A 17496-nucleotide genomic window follows, 5' to 3' on the forward strand; every position below is an offset into this window, starting at 1 on the left:
TTTCCTGCTGGTGAGTCAGAAGTGACTGACATATTTCTGGAAGAAAGACCTCACTTGATCAGCGGAATTATGTTTGGAACATGACTACTGCCACATGTTTATGCCTTGCATCATGCAATTCCACACAAATTCTATTTTAAAGAGAGGTGTAATTCCTAAACTAGATCCTAAACTTAACACGATCCCCCTTCCGTCAATGGCTATATTGAAGTCTTGGTATAGTGTTGGCTCAATTAATGTAGAGGTCTGTAGAAGGAAATACACCCAAAAGCAGTTAATATGCTTTAATTTTGTTATTTTATTTAGTCACTTACTGTGTGCATTCGATTTGTATTCTTTATAACTCTCTTTGATTGTATCTGCTTAGATTGGGTTATTTTATGCTACAGTAACAGTTATATTAATTTAGTTAAGGAGGTGCAAATGCCATTTAGAAAGTGAAATTTAGAAACCCCTAGACTGAAGTGTGAGCCAAATAACATACAGTATTCCATCCAAAGCAGTGTCTGAAAATTATTCTCAAAATATATCTCCACAGGAACTGAGCAGTATACTGTACAGTAATAGAGAACACCAACCTAAGCCTATGAAAAAGTAGTAATATCTTCTCATAAATGTTCTTTTCAGATGTTGTGTTTACTGGAATAGGTAGTAACTTCAAAAATGACAAATAATACCCAAGTCCACAGCTGAAGTACATATATTGCAGTTACATGCAGTATACAGTATAACTTACGATTATTACAAATTATTTACTGTTAAAAAGACAAATCTAAGATATTATTGTAATAGAGTTGAGGAACAGCAGAAAAGTTACGAGAGACATCATGATAAAATCAAGATGGTCTCCATCTTATGTGATATTTGAATTCAAAAACATTTAAATTTGAACATTTAAAATGCTAGGATTCCCTCTTCCTTGCCAGGATAAGCTCCAACTCCAAGGGCGGTGCAGTGGCTCTATGGCTAAGGATCTGTTCCTGTGGCTGGAAGGCTGCCGGTTTGTATCCCACAGCCGGCAGAGGAATCCTACTCTGTTGGGCCCCTGAGCAAGGCCCTTAACCCCAACTGCTCCAGGGGCACCGTAGAAATGGCTGACCCTGTGCTCTGACCCCAAGCTTCTCTCCCTGTCTGTCATGGAGAGCAAGTTGGGGTATGTGAAAAGAAAGATCCCTAATACTAGAAATTGTATATGGCAAATAAAGTGATCTTATCTTATCTAACTCCCCCATGACCCTGAATTGGAAGATGCAGTTAGAAAATAGAGGAATAGATTCCCTCCTGTAAACGTGGTTAAAAAATAAAAAGCAAGCAATATGTAAAGTGTTATGCAGGTGAAACCTCAAATGTTAAACTTGACAAAAAAAAATATATTCTCAGAGTGGTTTGAATTCAAACAGGCATTGCCTGTTTTTTGATTCCAAACAGGCATTGCCTGTTTTTTGATTCCAGTATTGTAAAGTTACAGTATATAAAGAATAGCAAGAATGGCAATGTTTCTTCTGAATGGAGCACAAACTGAACCCCATCATACACACATGGCTAATTTAGGACCGAACCATGTCACTAGCTTATTGTGACAGGAATACCTAAGCAGTGGTGAACAACGAGTTAGGTTTTGCTGGGGTTGGGTGCATTTCAGTTCTAAGAGTATTTTTTTGTGATGTCACACCAAATAAGGTTAAAAACACTCTAGGTACCTAAGGACACCTACAGCAGAATAAAAAAGTGTCAGGCCCTCATTCATCCCATCCTCATCCAGGTGTAAACGTGTAACCCAGTCTGACAATTGCTAAAGCATGTAAAAATACCTGATGTTTGGAAAAAAAGTTTTGTGACAAAGTTGTTATCTGGCCTCATAATCCCAAGGCCCTTTGTCTTTAAAATGAAAGCAACTGACTTGTTAAATAAGCAATATGCTTGCTCTAAGTTTTGTGTCTTAACTAGTATGTACAGCATGGAAACACAATAGTTTCCTTATATAGTGAAAAGATCTAATTTTGCACAAAGATTCTGTGACAAAATGAACAAAATTAACTTTTTCAGGTGTTCTCATGCTCGTGTGGCATACCCCCCTCATGCTGTTGCAATTAGAAACATTTCTGTTCCTTCTCAGTACAGTTAGTGATTCAATCTATTTTTACTTCTGTGCTCCTTAAGGCTTAGTCAAAGTGAATGGACTTAGAGGAAACTAAAGAACTTAACACACAACAGGTGTTGAAACAGAAATGAACAGTGACGAAGGTCATCCTAGCAGTACTCCAGCTCCAGAAACCAGCTTGCACGGGGCACACCTATTTATAGGCCTCTTTAGGGGGGGTGCCTGGTGCATGACCATTAAAATTTATATGAAGGACAGATATTTCAGTCTTAAATGACAGCATGGTCTTCTAGTTTGCATAACAATTATTTGTATACTATTTTTTCAGATAAGTCAAGTCACCTATTTTTAAGGTTTTAATTGTCTGCTCAAATGACAATTATAAGTGCTGGTTTAATTTACTCAAAGATTTGATTTTGTGGTCCCATATATGTTTTATTAAAATAGATACCTGTACATACAGTATACAGTACAATTTAATGCTTTCACTTGCATTCTAAAAGCAGTTATTTCTTATAAATTAATCCTTTGACCTCATTTGCATTGATTCTCCCAGTCCAAATGACCAGTATTAATCAGCTTTTAATTTGTGAATTGATTAGTGGCTATAATTGTTAAACGCTTATTGGTAAATAAGAACATTCAGTTTAGTATAAATGTGTAATAACTGAGTATTTTTATGTTCTTTTTTTGCACTTTCCAAATTAAAGATAATAACAATGTAATACAAGAGATATATGTTTAACAAAATACTAGGTAGTTTCTTGTCTTATTTTAATATATGAGGAAGACAAACACAAACTGTTCTGCTATATACTGTGCTGTAATACTGTATGTGTAAATACCTGTAAACCTATGAGACTAAATTGTGACTTCATTTCCAGACTCATTTGTGAAGCATTCCTGTCAATTCAGAGGCTTGCTCATATCACAGAAAGTGATCCTAATAATTTATTATAATAACTATCTAAAGGTGATTTAGTGTGAGTGTAAATTCTGAATATAAGTAAATAAAGGGGTCAAATAGAAGAAGAACATATCAGCAGACAGTGGCACATGACAATGCTGTTGCCAAAGAATGCTGCTCTGAAAAACATTGTGCCTAAAATAGTTTTACAGCTCAATAAAAGCAATGAAAACAATAGAAACACATCATACTGCCTCCCAGCTTCCAAATTTCTTAATTTTAAGATCATTTTGCCATTTGGTCATCATGCTCTTTCCAAACATACAGTATATTTTTTATCATTATTTAACTATTCACCAGTTAACTGACAGTAATTCAACAGTAAGAAAAACATAAAAAAGTATCTCTGAAAATATCATTTCAGACATACAGTATGGGGGACTCAATACTTATTGGTATGGTCAACAATAGATTTAAATTAATGAACTTCAGCAAAATTCATCAAATGGATTTAGTGATGTGTAATTTCAAACTGGTAGTTTATTAATCCCTTCATTCTTGTGGATTTTAAGTAATTTTGCAATACTTTTGTATTTTTCCTTTGTAAGGTGGTCATAAATAAAAGCCTGAAGAAACGTGGAAATTCTGATTCATGCTTAGAAAGGATCATCACGGGATGAAAAAATATTGTATTGTTTTTGTAAGCAAATTCAACAGTTGTAAGTATAAACCCAGGGTATGAATTCAATTCAGTGAGAACTTTCTTATTTCATGCGTTTTAGGCCCCATATACTGTATATGTGCTTTTTAAAATATTATTTTATAGAGGATTCTTTACTCAGCTTGTGTAATGTACTGTAAATTAGGGCGTAGTTACAGTTATGCACCAGATGGTGGTAGCACACACCTCTTGTTTTACTGTCAGAATTCTTGACATAATAATTTCTGCGGACAGAATAATCTCAAGAGATGAAGCTTGATTTTCCACCCATATGCACTTTCAGCAGTACTTGTCCATTGAATATCCTAATGCAGATATTCAGTTGCTGTTATTCTATAGAAGAATATACAGTAGTCAGTTAAAGATTAATGGTTTAAACTCTATGGCACTAAAACTGTGTCTGAAGAAATCAATTGATGTGAGAAGACTTGGGAAATGAGCTTTGTATTTTTAAATTATTTTAGTGACAAAGGTGTAGTCAGTTTTAACTATTATGCTGGTTATTTTATGTTTTCTGTAAGAAAACCAAACACATTTGAAGGCTTCTTTCTCACTAATTCTCACTGTTCTGAAATGAACTCCAGAATCTTCCAAAGTGAACTTTTCTTAATCACTTCTGACAATTAATTTTATTCAAACAATGGCGGGTGATATTTTGCCAAATGACTGCAGAAATTAATTTAGCTTTTGATTATCAACGCAAGTGTTAAAAATCAGAAAGATTTGAACTGAAAGTATTAAATATTTTTCAATTGATTAACAGATGGCTAATGGCTTTTCTAAGAGATCTGTTAGCCATGGTTGTCAAATAACATTGGTACAAGTACAAAATTCAAAGTATTCATACTTGGCGCGATATAAGGCTTTCAGGTAATCAAAAATATAGATGTCAGCAGCAGATCACATGGTTCGCTTGTCATTTTTCACATTCTCTGGCACACACAAGGGCTTAACTCATGCACAGCACCTCTGGAAAAAGCTCCCTTTTGCTCATGTTGGCATTCAAGTCATTCTAGTCAGTGGATCAGTTTTGTCTATTTGCTTAACAATGGCAAGCAATATAACGTGAAAATCCAGCTTTGATATTTGTCCTGTCAACTTAATTCCACATTAGATATTAGAATAGCGTTATATTGACAATACAGTCAATATTAGAAAAACAACCAGCATGATTCACTATATTGGATTATAACATTTCGCACAAAATATATTCCATGTCTAAATGGGTCAAGAGACTGTATATCTAAAAAACCAGCACTTTACAATATGGTGGCTTTTTACTCTCTCTGTTTAGTCTCTCTGTTTTATTCAAATGAAAAATTGACATCAAATTCTCAGACATCAGAATTTCAGGGGTTGAAATACAAAGCAGATTGTTTTGAATTGCTACCCTGTAGGGCCATGAAGGATAACGAAGATACCAGACTGATACCAGACTAAAGGATCAAACCAGTATACCTTCAGTCGTAAGGGTCTGTCTCACTTTCCTGAAGAGCTGGTTTTTAGTGTGGGCCATTGTTTGGACTAGACTGCTTTTTGTACTGGAGCATCATCTTCAAAGATTTTACTGTATGCAATATAACTAATGAACAAGGACTAGTGATACTCTGGCTTTCCTGGTGAAATGGTGAGCTGTTGATATCATGCCAAGAGAGACATGGGTATTACAAAAGATAAGTCCTAAATAAATACTGTAAGTTAAACATGTTCAATGGGGCATATACTGTATGCATTCTCTGGGCTAGCAATGGTTTCAATCCATTGTTTGCAATGTGTGAGTTGGGGCTCAATTGTCCACAAATATAGTACTCTTGAACAAATGAAAAATGATTCCATGATCTGCTTACAGACAGATCTTTACACATTCTGTAATCTTACTCATCTTACTTACATGAGCTCTAAGCAGCCTGCAGCTTCAAGGTTTGGCTCCATAAGTGGCTTTTTGCCAGTGCTTAACCAGAATGTTACAAACTACTTTTGGCTTCTGTTATGACATTCACACAGGATTTACTATTTTACTGATAATTTTGTGAAAGGTTTTAACTGTGTGCCATTTCACGAGGAATGACAGCAGCCGAAAGCTTGGGAGAAATTAGAATTGTTTATTGTGATGTGGAGATTTGGCGTAACCCGCTTGGCTGAGGGCCAACCTCCCGGCCGTTGGACGGGGAGGATAGGACCCCCATGCGACCAATTGGGCAGCTGCAAAGGTGGAGAGGGGGTGGAGGAGGGATGCAGAAAACGAACGAGGAAGAGGAGAGGGTGACGTTTGATATTTATGGAGACCGGTTGCTTGAGTCAGGATTAGTGAGAATTGCAGCAGCTGTGTCGAATGAGCACGGCTGCCTTCATTCCTCCTGAACTTTCATTAAAAACTCCATTAAGAGTAGAAAGATTATTTTATGATTACCAGTAAGTACTTTTAAGGAAACTTGACCAACATTTTTAAAGCTGTTAATTTATGGATATAGCCATATATCGAAGTCAGCATAGAGCTGAGGCTTCCAGAAACAATCAAGTAGGTCTCCTAATTAATTTTGAGGACCCTCTTAGAAGTAGGCCAGGAGATTATTTGGTTTTGCTTCCATTGTATCATTTCTAAAACTTTGCCTTCCAGGGACTTGGGAGAAGCTATTCCCTGTCACTTCCCAGGAGGATGCCAACACTGCCGGGCTATGACTCACCCGTATCCAGTCCACTGTTCCAGCCAGCTAAGGGGCCATTAGAAAGACAGACCTCTTGGCTGGATCGAGGCAGTAAGCCACCAACTCCCTGGGAGGCTGCTGCTCGGAGCCCCCTGGGTCTCGTAGATGAAGCCTTTTCCTTTCAGAACATCCAGAAGTCTATAGCCTCTAATGTCATTTCTGCTGCCCAAAGGAAAACACTCCCAGAGCCACCTGCGGAATGGAAAGAAAGAGTCTCCTATGAGCCGTCTCTGCAAAGCAGAAATCGTTTCTATGGGCAACTAGGCTCCATGTCTCCATCAAGGAGCATTGCTTCAGCACCGGCATCATCTAGCCTGTATGGATTCCCTTTCAAATACTCCTACCAGCCTCAAAAGTCAGTGACTGAATCCAATATAATGGATATAAGGTCTGATTATGGGGCATATGGGAGATCAATAAATACTCCTAACTATAATGTGTATCCTAGAGCTTGGAAACCGTAATTTATTATTGTTATTTGTAAAGCTATGTTTCCAAACTCCTTTATTTTTATTACAGAAAGTAAGTCACTGTGATAAATGGTTGAAGCTATACAAAACTAGGCATAGATTTTTTTTAATAATATGCAGAAATGGGAAAGTAAGACAGTAAAATACAGAAAGAGCACGATACATTCAGATTGTTTGCCTCACCTGGAAGGCTTCTGTTCAGAATAGGTTTTGACATTTTCATATCATTTGGGAAAAGGCTAAGTTGCCAGGGATATAGTTACAGGCCACATCTTTCCAGAGAATTCTAAATATAAGATCAGTAAAAGTGCTCTGCTTCCTTAAGGTGAACAGAGCAAAGTGCTTAAATTCCCCAGTAGTGTTTGGTTTCTTGCTGTGTGTAGAATATAACATTTCATGGTTAACTGTCTCTATCACACTGCTCTGAAGCCAGAGTAACTTCACTCCATTCATCTTCACATGTATCATAATCACAGTTTAAAATGTGATTAGTGAATAGAAGCCATGCTTAGTAACACACTTTGTGACAATGCATAGCAGTGTGACATTCTATACGGCAATGTCATAAAATGTTTGAACACATGGTGAAATATTTTATCCATTTTAAATCAATTGTTTTGATCCCTTGAGTAAACAAGCCATCTACAGTATATCACAAATTGCAGAGACCGGTCATGGGCATGACCCCCTCTTAAAAGTGACTGAACTACAGATGTCTTCAAACTAAACAATTAAATTCAGCCAGGCAATGCTTCTTTTGAGGCTTTAGCACCTACTGCAAAGTAACTTTTTTTTACAAAATCAGGAGAGGACACAACATCATTAGGGCCTGTGCTCTTTAGGAGATAAGTGTTTTGAACTTGCCAAGTGGAATACTTGAAGTATTTGGAATCCAACTATGTCATTACCTTGATATTGCCATTATATACTAAATAGCGCTACCAATAGGCAACAATCTAAAGGCCTGCAAGGTCTGAAACTCTGCAAGACATGTCTTTTGCAGCTACTCATTAGAGAACTGAGTTATGTTTTATTTTGAGAAATTAGTCACGATAATAATAATCCTAGTGAATGAACATTTGTTTAGTAATATTGGGATTCAGTACTAGACTTTACCCACATTTAAGGTCCAATGTTGAAATACAGAGATATTTCAATTCTAAACAGTACAAGCTGTTTTATTTGGCTCCGCATAAAACTAAACACACTGGGGTACTATTCCAGCTGCTTCTTGCATAGGAAGGAAAACACAGGAAGCAGACACAAAAGCTGGAATAAATAATCCATTTTTTATATTATTTTTTCTAGCTTTTTTTTATTTGGGCAAGACCGATGTGAAAATTGAACCTATCTCAGAGTTCACTATCTCTACTTCTTGTGCACTTTTGTTGTTGATTGTACTTCATTTCAAAAGACTCACTGCAGAAATAAATATGTAATGTTGTGTAAGTATTTGAAGCTTAAACGTGACTGAAGAAAAAATAGCTAGCATTAAAACATAGATGTTTCCATAATAGTATGTGTCATGATGTTGTAGCACTAGAAATACTGTATGTTTTGAAGATTATTTACCATACTGTTTACAACAGGCCTGAAACACAAGTGTTTTTCCATTGAGCGTTTGTGCCTCCAAATGAGAGCAAGAGTGTATGAATTGTTTTCTAATTTTGTGCTATTGAATTCTATTTTTAATTAACATAATCTGGGCTTTTCCTTCGATTTCTGATTTTTTTTTCATTTGTGTATGTGTTCTCGTGTGCTCTTGTAATTCTTCATCACAACTTTTTTTTTTGCGTTCTACAATTTTGCCACTTTCATTCATCATAATACCAGAGATGGTCCCAGTAATGTTTGGCTGTTGTCGTACAGAATGCTGCTTGCTGAATGTGAAAACCAGAGTGAGGGTGTGAAATCCAGTATTCTTCACGGGATGATATAAAATTAGCTTATTTAACACATTCATTTTGATAAAAGCGTTCTGCTGTGAAAGAAGACTGTGGTAATGACAAGTGATATTTTTCTCTGTTCTTATAGAGAAGGTCCTGGAAAGAGAAAAATGGAGGGAGGCTATTAGAAAGAAATGACACAGTGGTTTAAGGAGAGTCGCATTGCTACAGCTGCTGTAAAGTTTTTCACAAGTAGATTTTTGGCAGACGCATACTTTGCAATGCATGATGTTATGTTTATTCAAGAATCTTGGAAATTGTTAAACATATAGTGCGTTTTGCAGGTAAGACTATGGTGATGAGTATGTGATAAACTGCTAAATACATAATAGATCATGTTAAATGGAAGTGTCAGTTTCACGCTGATGGATTGAGTCTACACAAAACAGCAGAGATTAAGATATAGTGTGCTGTCTATGTTCATTCTTAAAGTGTATGGCTGAATATAATTTTGTAGATTATAAAAATGATGTTGTATCTATCACTGTAGAGCTCACCAAATATTTCTTATAAATTTGTTCTTACTCGTTTTTGCTCAGCTTCACTAGTAAAATCTGTTTGGTTCAGTGCATTTGTGTGTATAATAAGTAAAAGAAACATAAGCTACTCACGTCTTTAAAATTAATTTCTCATTCCCCTTTGAAGAACAATTTTACAAATAACATTAGCAGACAACCACAATCCTAGATTTTTTTTTCAAAATACAAATTAAGTTATGAAACTCTGAATTACCAGTAGATGTTTTTTTTCTTACAAAAGCACTTTTAAACTACTTGATGTAATGTGATAACTGGAGTAGTGAATCTGATTCTATCATATTTTTTATGGTTAAAATACCATTTATATTTAAAACAGCAAAGTCTCTAGATCATATTTGCCTTCTAATGGGAGATTTTAAAAACATTTGAAGAAAACAAATAAATTGCTATTATTTTAATTAACCTTATTTTATGACACCATTATTATTGCAATTAAGTACAGTTTAACATTTCAATTACAACCCATTCATAGGAGTTAACTGTAATATGCATGATGATAGCTTAACTTTATGATTTATTAAAATCCTTTAAATTCATAACAACTTGCGTTAGTCTTAAAACATGCTGGTGTCTTTTTTCATTTTTAGCCAGATTTCATTTTAGTTAAGCTGTAGTTTTAACCAGCTCCGTGAATATACATTTAGACATGATGGTGCCTGATTTTTTTTTATAATCTACACTTCATATTTTAAGAATTGTAATCATAAGGCACAATTAAACTTTTATTTTTAAGGACCCTGTATCTGAGTTAGAAATATCTTTGTACAATGAGGTGTGTAAATGAGATCTGGTCATCTCTAAGATTTTAACAATATTCTAAGACAAGAATTATCTTGTGGGTAATTGGATGATACTTCAGAAACTACTCAAGTAAAAACATATTGATGGCATAACTGAATCATACATTGTCTAACATATTAAGTGTATTGTTTGGCAATTGTGCTTTAAAGTGACATTTAAGACTACTATTAAAATATTAGTTGAACATTGACAGTCATAAACAGTTGTTGGTCCCTGTTGGTCACATTTTTATAGCAGGACTTTTAACTACAGAATGTATTTTTTTATACAGTAATTCCACAAGTCCCTTTTCCTTAAAAAGTAAAGTATTTAAACTATGGAGATCATCTTAAGAATTTTTTATACTGTTTTTTTTTTCCTGCTGTAAATCTGTTATGTATCTTATTGAAAATATAATAAGTAGGACATTTCACATTTCTCCTGTACCATATTTCTGAAGACATTGTGAAAAGATAATATAAAGCAATTTCTATAAAATTTACTCTAACAGGAATGGCTTTCTCCATAATATCCCATGAGAAATTTTTTTTTTAGAGGATTTGTATTGTGTTATTATTATTGCATACAAGTGCTTATTTCAGGTTTCTGTTTTAGACTCTAGGAATGCCAACACTATCTCATTAAGAGCTTTCAGTATTCAGCAGTAATTGGACTTGGAGTATTTATTGTAATTGCTATGAAAGCATGGCAAATGAACACCCAGATATCCTTCAGAATAATTACTGTATACTGTATCTGCAAAGAGAAAGGGTTTTTCAAAAATCCATCCTCTAGCATTTATTAGTTCAATTCCTTTCAATATAATAAGACTTTTGTTTAAAAAAATAAGATATGTTATGATACGAAGAACATTTTCACTGCCTCAGAATTTATCATTAAACATAACAACTTTCACACTGTCCTTGGCTCAGTGTCTTTTCTTTTCATAAAATTTTGTCACATGGTACCATTTTATTACAACAAACTGAAAGTGAAAAATGCTAAAATGTGTGAAGTAATATTTAATATGATCACCAGGGAACAAACCACATAATTTTTCAAACAGAATTCATATACTGTATACCCCATTTAACGAAACTGTCTTTTGGATATGTGATAAACTATCCTGTGTGATCAACCCATTTCTTCTTAACTAACAATAAGGCACAATGACCAAACAAGGAGCTAATTGAAGACAAAAATAAATCAATTTATAAATTCATCAGGGGCAATGTAGCATACTAGGTAAGACTCTGGGGCCACAATTCATGTGTAGTGTGTTAAAGTCCTGACTACAGATAGTCCTTACTGTAGGCACTGCTGCTGTACATTAAGGGAGGTACTGTACAGTACTTTACCCCAGACACTCCTGTCCACCCAGATGGCTGGGTGTAGACTCTGCTATGGTCTGGTGTCCCATTAAGGGGGGAGTCCCTTTGCTCTCTGTTCACTTAATGCATGTAAATCATGATACGCTCTGCTCTGATGGACCATTTTGGCCTGAATCCAGATTATCTGCCTATTGTATTTATTTATGTTTTGCTCATATACTGTAATGTACACAAATAAGAGATATAATAATTCCTTCAATCATGTTTTTTATGTAAAGTAAATGTTTTATTAAGGTATTGGTGGTACATAGGCTGTTAGTAATGAGATATACTTGCAGTAGAAACTTTATTCAGACAATCAGATCCTGACATCTTCCTGTATGTTAATATGTTTTTGACCATATCTTGACCCTAAAAAAAATGTAATGGTTTGAATCTATCACAACCTAACATGGGTATTGAAAATGGAAGCATACTGTACATAAGTGCATAATATGTACATTTTCTTTTACTGTATCCTATTATAGTTTTGGTAACTTACCTTACATTTACTGGGCTTCTGGCTTCTTTCAATGTACAGGCCTCCAGTGTGGCCTAGTTATTTATACCAATAAGTGTGCGGAATTGTTTTTATCCATTATTCTGCAGAATGGATGAGTGACAGTATTACTGGAACTGACATGTCAAGGTTTAAAATTTATATGGCTGATATGAAATAATTTGTAATAATAGAATAGAATAGAATAGAATAGAATAGAATATATTAATCCAGCAGCCATATCACCCTGCAGCTCTCTCAGCTCTGCAGCTGGCTACCCACTAAAGCTAAGCAGGGTTGAGCCTAGTTAGTACCTGGATGGAAGAGACCTCTTGGGAAGCTATGGTCCTTGCTGGAAGTGGTGTTAGTGGGGCCAGTGGGGGGGCTCCCACCCTGTGGTCTGTGTGGGTCCTAATGCCCTGGTAGGGTGGCAGGGACACTATACTGTATTGGGCACCATCTTTCGGATGAGACATTAAACTGAGGTCCTGATTCTCAGTGGTCATTAAAGATCCCTGGGTATTTCTCAATAAGAGTAGGGAGTAGTACACTGGTGATACCCAAATTTCTGATCTCACAAAGTTGAAATGAACGAAAAACAGTCTCCTCTGTTACACATTATAGTTTCTTATATGATGTCAAATAAGACTGCAACAAAATGTTTAATATCTGAACTCTGACAAAACCAAAATAATGCTTTTGGGCTCTCCTTATCAACTGCACATCTGTGTCATCTTAAGTTTGATCGCTGACAGTGTTGGAATTAGTGCAATTGCTCAGGTCAGAGATCTTGGTGTCATTTATGATACCTGATACCTTCCTGTTCTTCTGCATGTGAGCTTCATGTTCATAATGTTGTAAATGTGTCTATTTTAATCTTAGTGACATTTCCCATATCTGTTCATGTCTGTACTAACCTGTTATAGATAACCCACTGCATGATTTTGCTAGACTTCATTATTGTAATACAGAGCTTATTGTGTATTCAAACTAGCTGCAATATGTTTGGAGCTCAGCTACTGGAAATTTCACTAAAACTAAGATATATGATCAGATGTCTTCTGTTTTGTGTGGATTTTAGAATAGAATTAAAAAAAGTTGCACTATGTCCTGACTATATCTGTGAACTTTTATCTCCTTAGACAATTGCATACTATTTGTATTCTGGACATCCATTGATTCTCAAAACTAGGCACTGAATCGTGGGAGATGTGTTTTCTGTCCTTTGCTCCAAGGTTGTGAAATGTTCTCCCTGCACAAAGCAGGCCTTGTAAGTCAATCTGCACTTTTAATTAATGCTCTTGACCTTTGTTTTTATATTTAAGTTCAATATTTAATTTTAAAGAATTTTAATAAAATACAGTATGTATTCATGTATTTCCAATAATTTAAATTAGTTTTATTGTACAGATTGCTACAGTGCGTAAACTTAAGATTGATGCATTTTAAAAACCTAAAAGATTACAGAAGTCACCAATATGAGGAAAACTAAACAGTTTTATAGCCATATTTCAAAGTGCGGTTCTGGTCTTTAACAAGATAAGCTGTTGGCTATGGCTACAAGTACAATAAAGTGTACTTTAACTATATAGATTTGAATTAAAACTATGGGAAATTATATACTGTATGTGTGTCTGTGAATATTTGCCACTAGTTTTATAGAAATGACACTCGGCTATTCATGGTGTTGCAAAGTTGCCTCTAAAGTTACCTAGCATTAAGTCATCCTTACGTTATGGTCCTGATTTAAAAACCCATTTGTCTGCAGTCTATTTTCGGTGTGCATTCCTATCACTGTGTACTGATACCCCTATTCTACTAACAGTGCTGAGTGTTTTGACACATTGAAACCCCCAATGGAAAAGTGAAAGCATACAGTGCACCCACTAAGTGAATTCCCAGATTTTAACATTGATTTATTGTACTTATAAATGATAAGATATCTTTGGTAAAGTTCAGTCTCACGTTCAGTTCTACTTCTAAATCTAAAATCAAAGTCAAAATCATCATTGCTGATTACCTACTTGCATTTCTTAAATCAGCCAGTATAATCTTCTAGAGACTAGATGTCAGTAGTGACTAACCTCACATCCACAGAGCAATCCAAGCACAAGCACAGAGCATGAGACAGCATTACAAAATAGGGAATGTACATTTACATTTAATCTATGTCTTTGGGTGGCACAATGGTATACGGGTCAGCATTTCTGCCTCACAGGGCTGATGCCCTGGGTTCAGTTCCAGACCTGGAGTGCTCTGGTTTCCAACTACAGTCCAACAACACACTAGTACTGTAGGTTAATTGACTTCTGGGAAAATCGGCCCTGGTGTGTGTCTGTCCTGTGATGGCCTGGTGTACTGTACATTCTTACCCTGATTAGAAAATGGACATTAACTTTTGCAACTTTTCTTAAAGTTGGAAGAACAGTTTAGAACTGATTAAGTATTCTGCCTGAATTCTGAACTCTTTTTTGAATCTAAACTCAGGACAAAGACAGACCTCTTGTTTGAAAATACCACTGAATCGCTAAGAAAGAAGAAAGAAGTGAAAACAACAAGCTAGTGAAACCAAATGATTCCTTTGTCATAGATTAGAAAGCAAATATTGCTGTTCCCAAAATGCTTTTGCCTACATGTTTCCATATAGGAAACTAAACACCTGTAACTAGGCTGTTTTTCAAACAGGTGTGTTTTTACTGCCCTTTGTAATTAAAAAGCAGTAACATTTATGAAAACACATACAGTAGTTAGGACTACCAGTCATGTCTTTTTTTATTCAGTATATTTACTTGACAAAAGTAAACATCAGACATACCGTATAATATGAAAATTAAAGTGCATACTTTCATCCAACAGCAGAGTTCCTTCCAAAGTATTGTGAAAGGACAGCAGGTTCAGAAAAAATGGCCGCTTTTGTCTGTAAGACATTCAGCTACCCTCAGTCACCTGACCAATTGGTAAAAGACAATGATTTTACTATTGATTTCTTCAAATATGGTAACTTAATCATAAAAGTGAAATTTGTAAAACATAGATAGTTTATTATCATATTAAATCACAATCTGATAAGCAGGCTCTCGTACATGATGATGATAACAAATGAGACCTTTGACAGCACAGCAACCACAGCTGCCAACAGTTCATTTACTGTAAGTCTCACTTTAGGATCTGAGGTAAGAGTGCAAGACTTCAGTATAGGAAACACACTCAAACGTCCCCAGGTACATAGTAGAAATACTAAACCCATCATTTTGCTGTTCAGGCATTCAGTCAGGGTTGAGTACAGTATGTCCACTATAGTGATATTCATAGACCTGTTACCAAGGAGATTGTTGGGTAATCACTGAGAAACAAACGGAATAATGTTGTGACTAGTAATAGTAAAGATTATTTTGCTGTTTAAGGCTTCAGTGATGTTGAGATTTACAAGAAGAAAAATGCAGCCTCATACAGTAAAACTTTCTATTTGGTGTATTCCTTAATAAAGCATTTCTGCACCATACACTGAGAAAATGATGCAGAAATTACATCCTTCTTCATTGATCACAGATAATACCTTAAACTGTGGAAATTATGGTTTTTGATTCTTGCACTTGCTGTAATGCCATTACAGAAGCTGAGCAACATTATTCCACCAAGCTTTTAACAAAGCACACACACCAAGAAAAACATTGACAAATTTAATTAAATAAAAATCTTATGGCTTTATATATTTTTACTAAAAATGTATTTTTACTCATTTTTGTTTAACAGATGACGAACCAAAATGTGCTTGCTCATATAAGAGCGTGGAGTCTAAGATTTTTGTTCGTAACATTATGATCTCTTTCTATGAAGCCAGTGTAGTGCAGCATTCCAAAATAAATTAGAACAAAACCTTTAAATGTCTACAAAATGTTTTTGCGTATGTACTGTACACTCATGTATCTCCTATATATTGTAGATTTGTAGAAACTGCCTTCAATCCCTGTATATTGATATAATTAAGGCTATTTCTTTGGTTTCATCTCTTATTTAGCCATTTTGTTTTATTATTACTGATGTTGAAAGCATGAGACTTCACCTGAGAACCAGACAACCAATATGTCTTATATTATGCACCTATATTATTGTGTTTTGCCTTTAGGCTTCTGTTCTTCTGCATCTAGTGTCAGAACTCATTACACTAAAATGTGAAATGAATTCACAAGTGCAAATACATTTAATCAGAAAAACTGTTTTGTGTTTGCATGTATGTATGACAAGGGGAATGTATCGTATGTGAAGGGACTTTTTGTTCCTTATTAAATAATATATATACTGCATATATTTTTAGGTTAAAGCACGGTGGCATGCAAGAACACACACATTTTCATCTGTTTCATTGGAGTAAGCAATAAAGAAATTTCCTGCAAAATTCAATTTTACAAATCTGCCTTTAGCCGATTAAACAAAACAGCTAAACGTATCTGTAGGTGTTAGGAACCTTATTGTATTTTCAAGCTTTCACATGATAAAAAGCATGGGCATTCATATTGGTTTTTTTTAAACAGAGTCCAATACAAATTGAGGAAGTGTCAAACCAGGGCAATAAACAACAGATGATTAGACTAAAGAGAAAGATGGATGAGCTGGTTATCTGATTATGTGAGAGGGCAAGGAGGACATAGTCTGAAAATAGTAAAAGGCTACAGAAACATCAGGACATGGCATAGACAGGGTTCATCTGTGAGGACGTGGTAGAGTTTATCTCTTCCTCTGTCAAAAAAAAACTGGCTTCATTGAAAGGAGTTCTGCACTGTATTAGTGGGTTTATGTTTTGACAGATTTGGAGAGGCACAGCTGTGTAGTTTTATCTTTAAGTGATGTGTTACCTGGCATCGCATTGAAATTGCCCTGCTTGCCATAGGCTCTGTGTGCTCCTCATACTTAAAGTGAACAATTAAAAGCACTATTTTAAATAAAAGTGTTTACCATTTGACATACTGTAAAGTAAGTCACTGTTGGAACTCACCAATAAAATTTGAAAGGACTTCTGCACTGAAGAAAAGTGTGTTGGGACTGTAAATACAAATTAAAGCCGTATTCTTCTGAAATCCTATATTTAATAAAATAAGCAGATTAATAAATACAATCCTGAATAAAAAGCCTATTGTATTGAGCCGATAGTATGTGAGAACTCTTGTGTAACGGAAGAAACGATTCAGTGTCATGTGTGCCAAGGCTAGATGACCTTGTACAGGCTGAAGGTCCACCAGGTAGGTACAGTGCAGTTCTATTTCTTAGTTTATAACTCTTCAAGATGGTCTTCTCCCCAGCAAAAGAAGAATTGTACGGTTAAGCCATTCCTACGAGCATAGAGACATACACACCTGAGCCTTTGGAAGAAAATATTCCTAGGACATCGTTGAACTGCATTCCCTGATAGTATAGGAGCCCACTGTTCCATCATGTCCTCCACTTATGCTGAAGAAATGTG

At 35.4% G+C, this 17496-nt stretch overlaps 1 long non-coding RNA gene across 1 annotated transcript in view; it reads right to left on the reverse strand.

The window, feature by feature from the left end:
• The window catches only part of LOC138239419 (uncharacterized), a 29692-nt gene extending 12215 nt beyond the window's left edge, over window positions 1–17477 (reverse strand). Inside the window, exons 1-2 of the long non-coding RNA XR_011189897.1 lie at window positions 17390–17477; window positions 6414–6626 (exon numbers count right to left, since the gene is read on the reverse strand). This is a non-coding gene — a long non-coding RNA (uncharacterized lncRNA). The remainder of the gene's footprint in view (window positions 1–6413; window positions 6627–17389) is intronic.
• Window positions 17478–17496: the final 19 nt, after the last annotated feature.

This window comes from Lepisosteus oculatus, chromosome 1 (assembly GCF_040954835.1).
Source record: "Lepisosteus oculatus isolate fLepOcu1 chromosome 1, fLepOcu1.hap2, whole genome shotgun sequence".
NCBI lineage: Eukaryota > Metazoa > Chordata > Actinopteri > Semionotiformes > Lepisosteidae > Lepisosteus > Lepisosteus oculatus.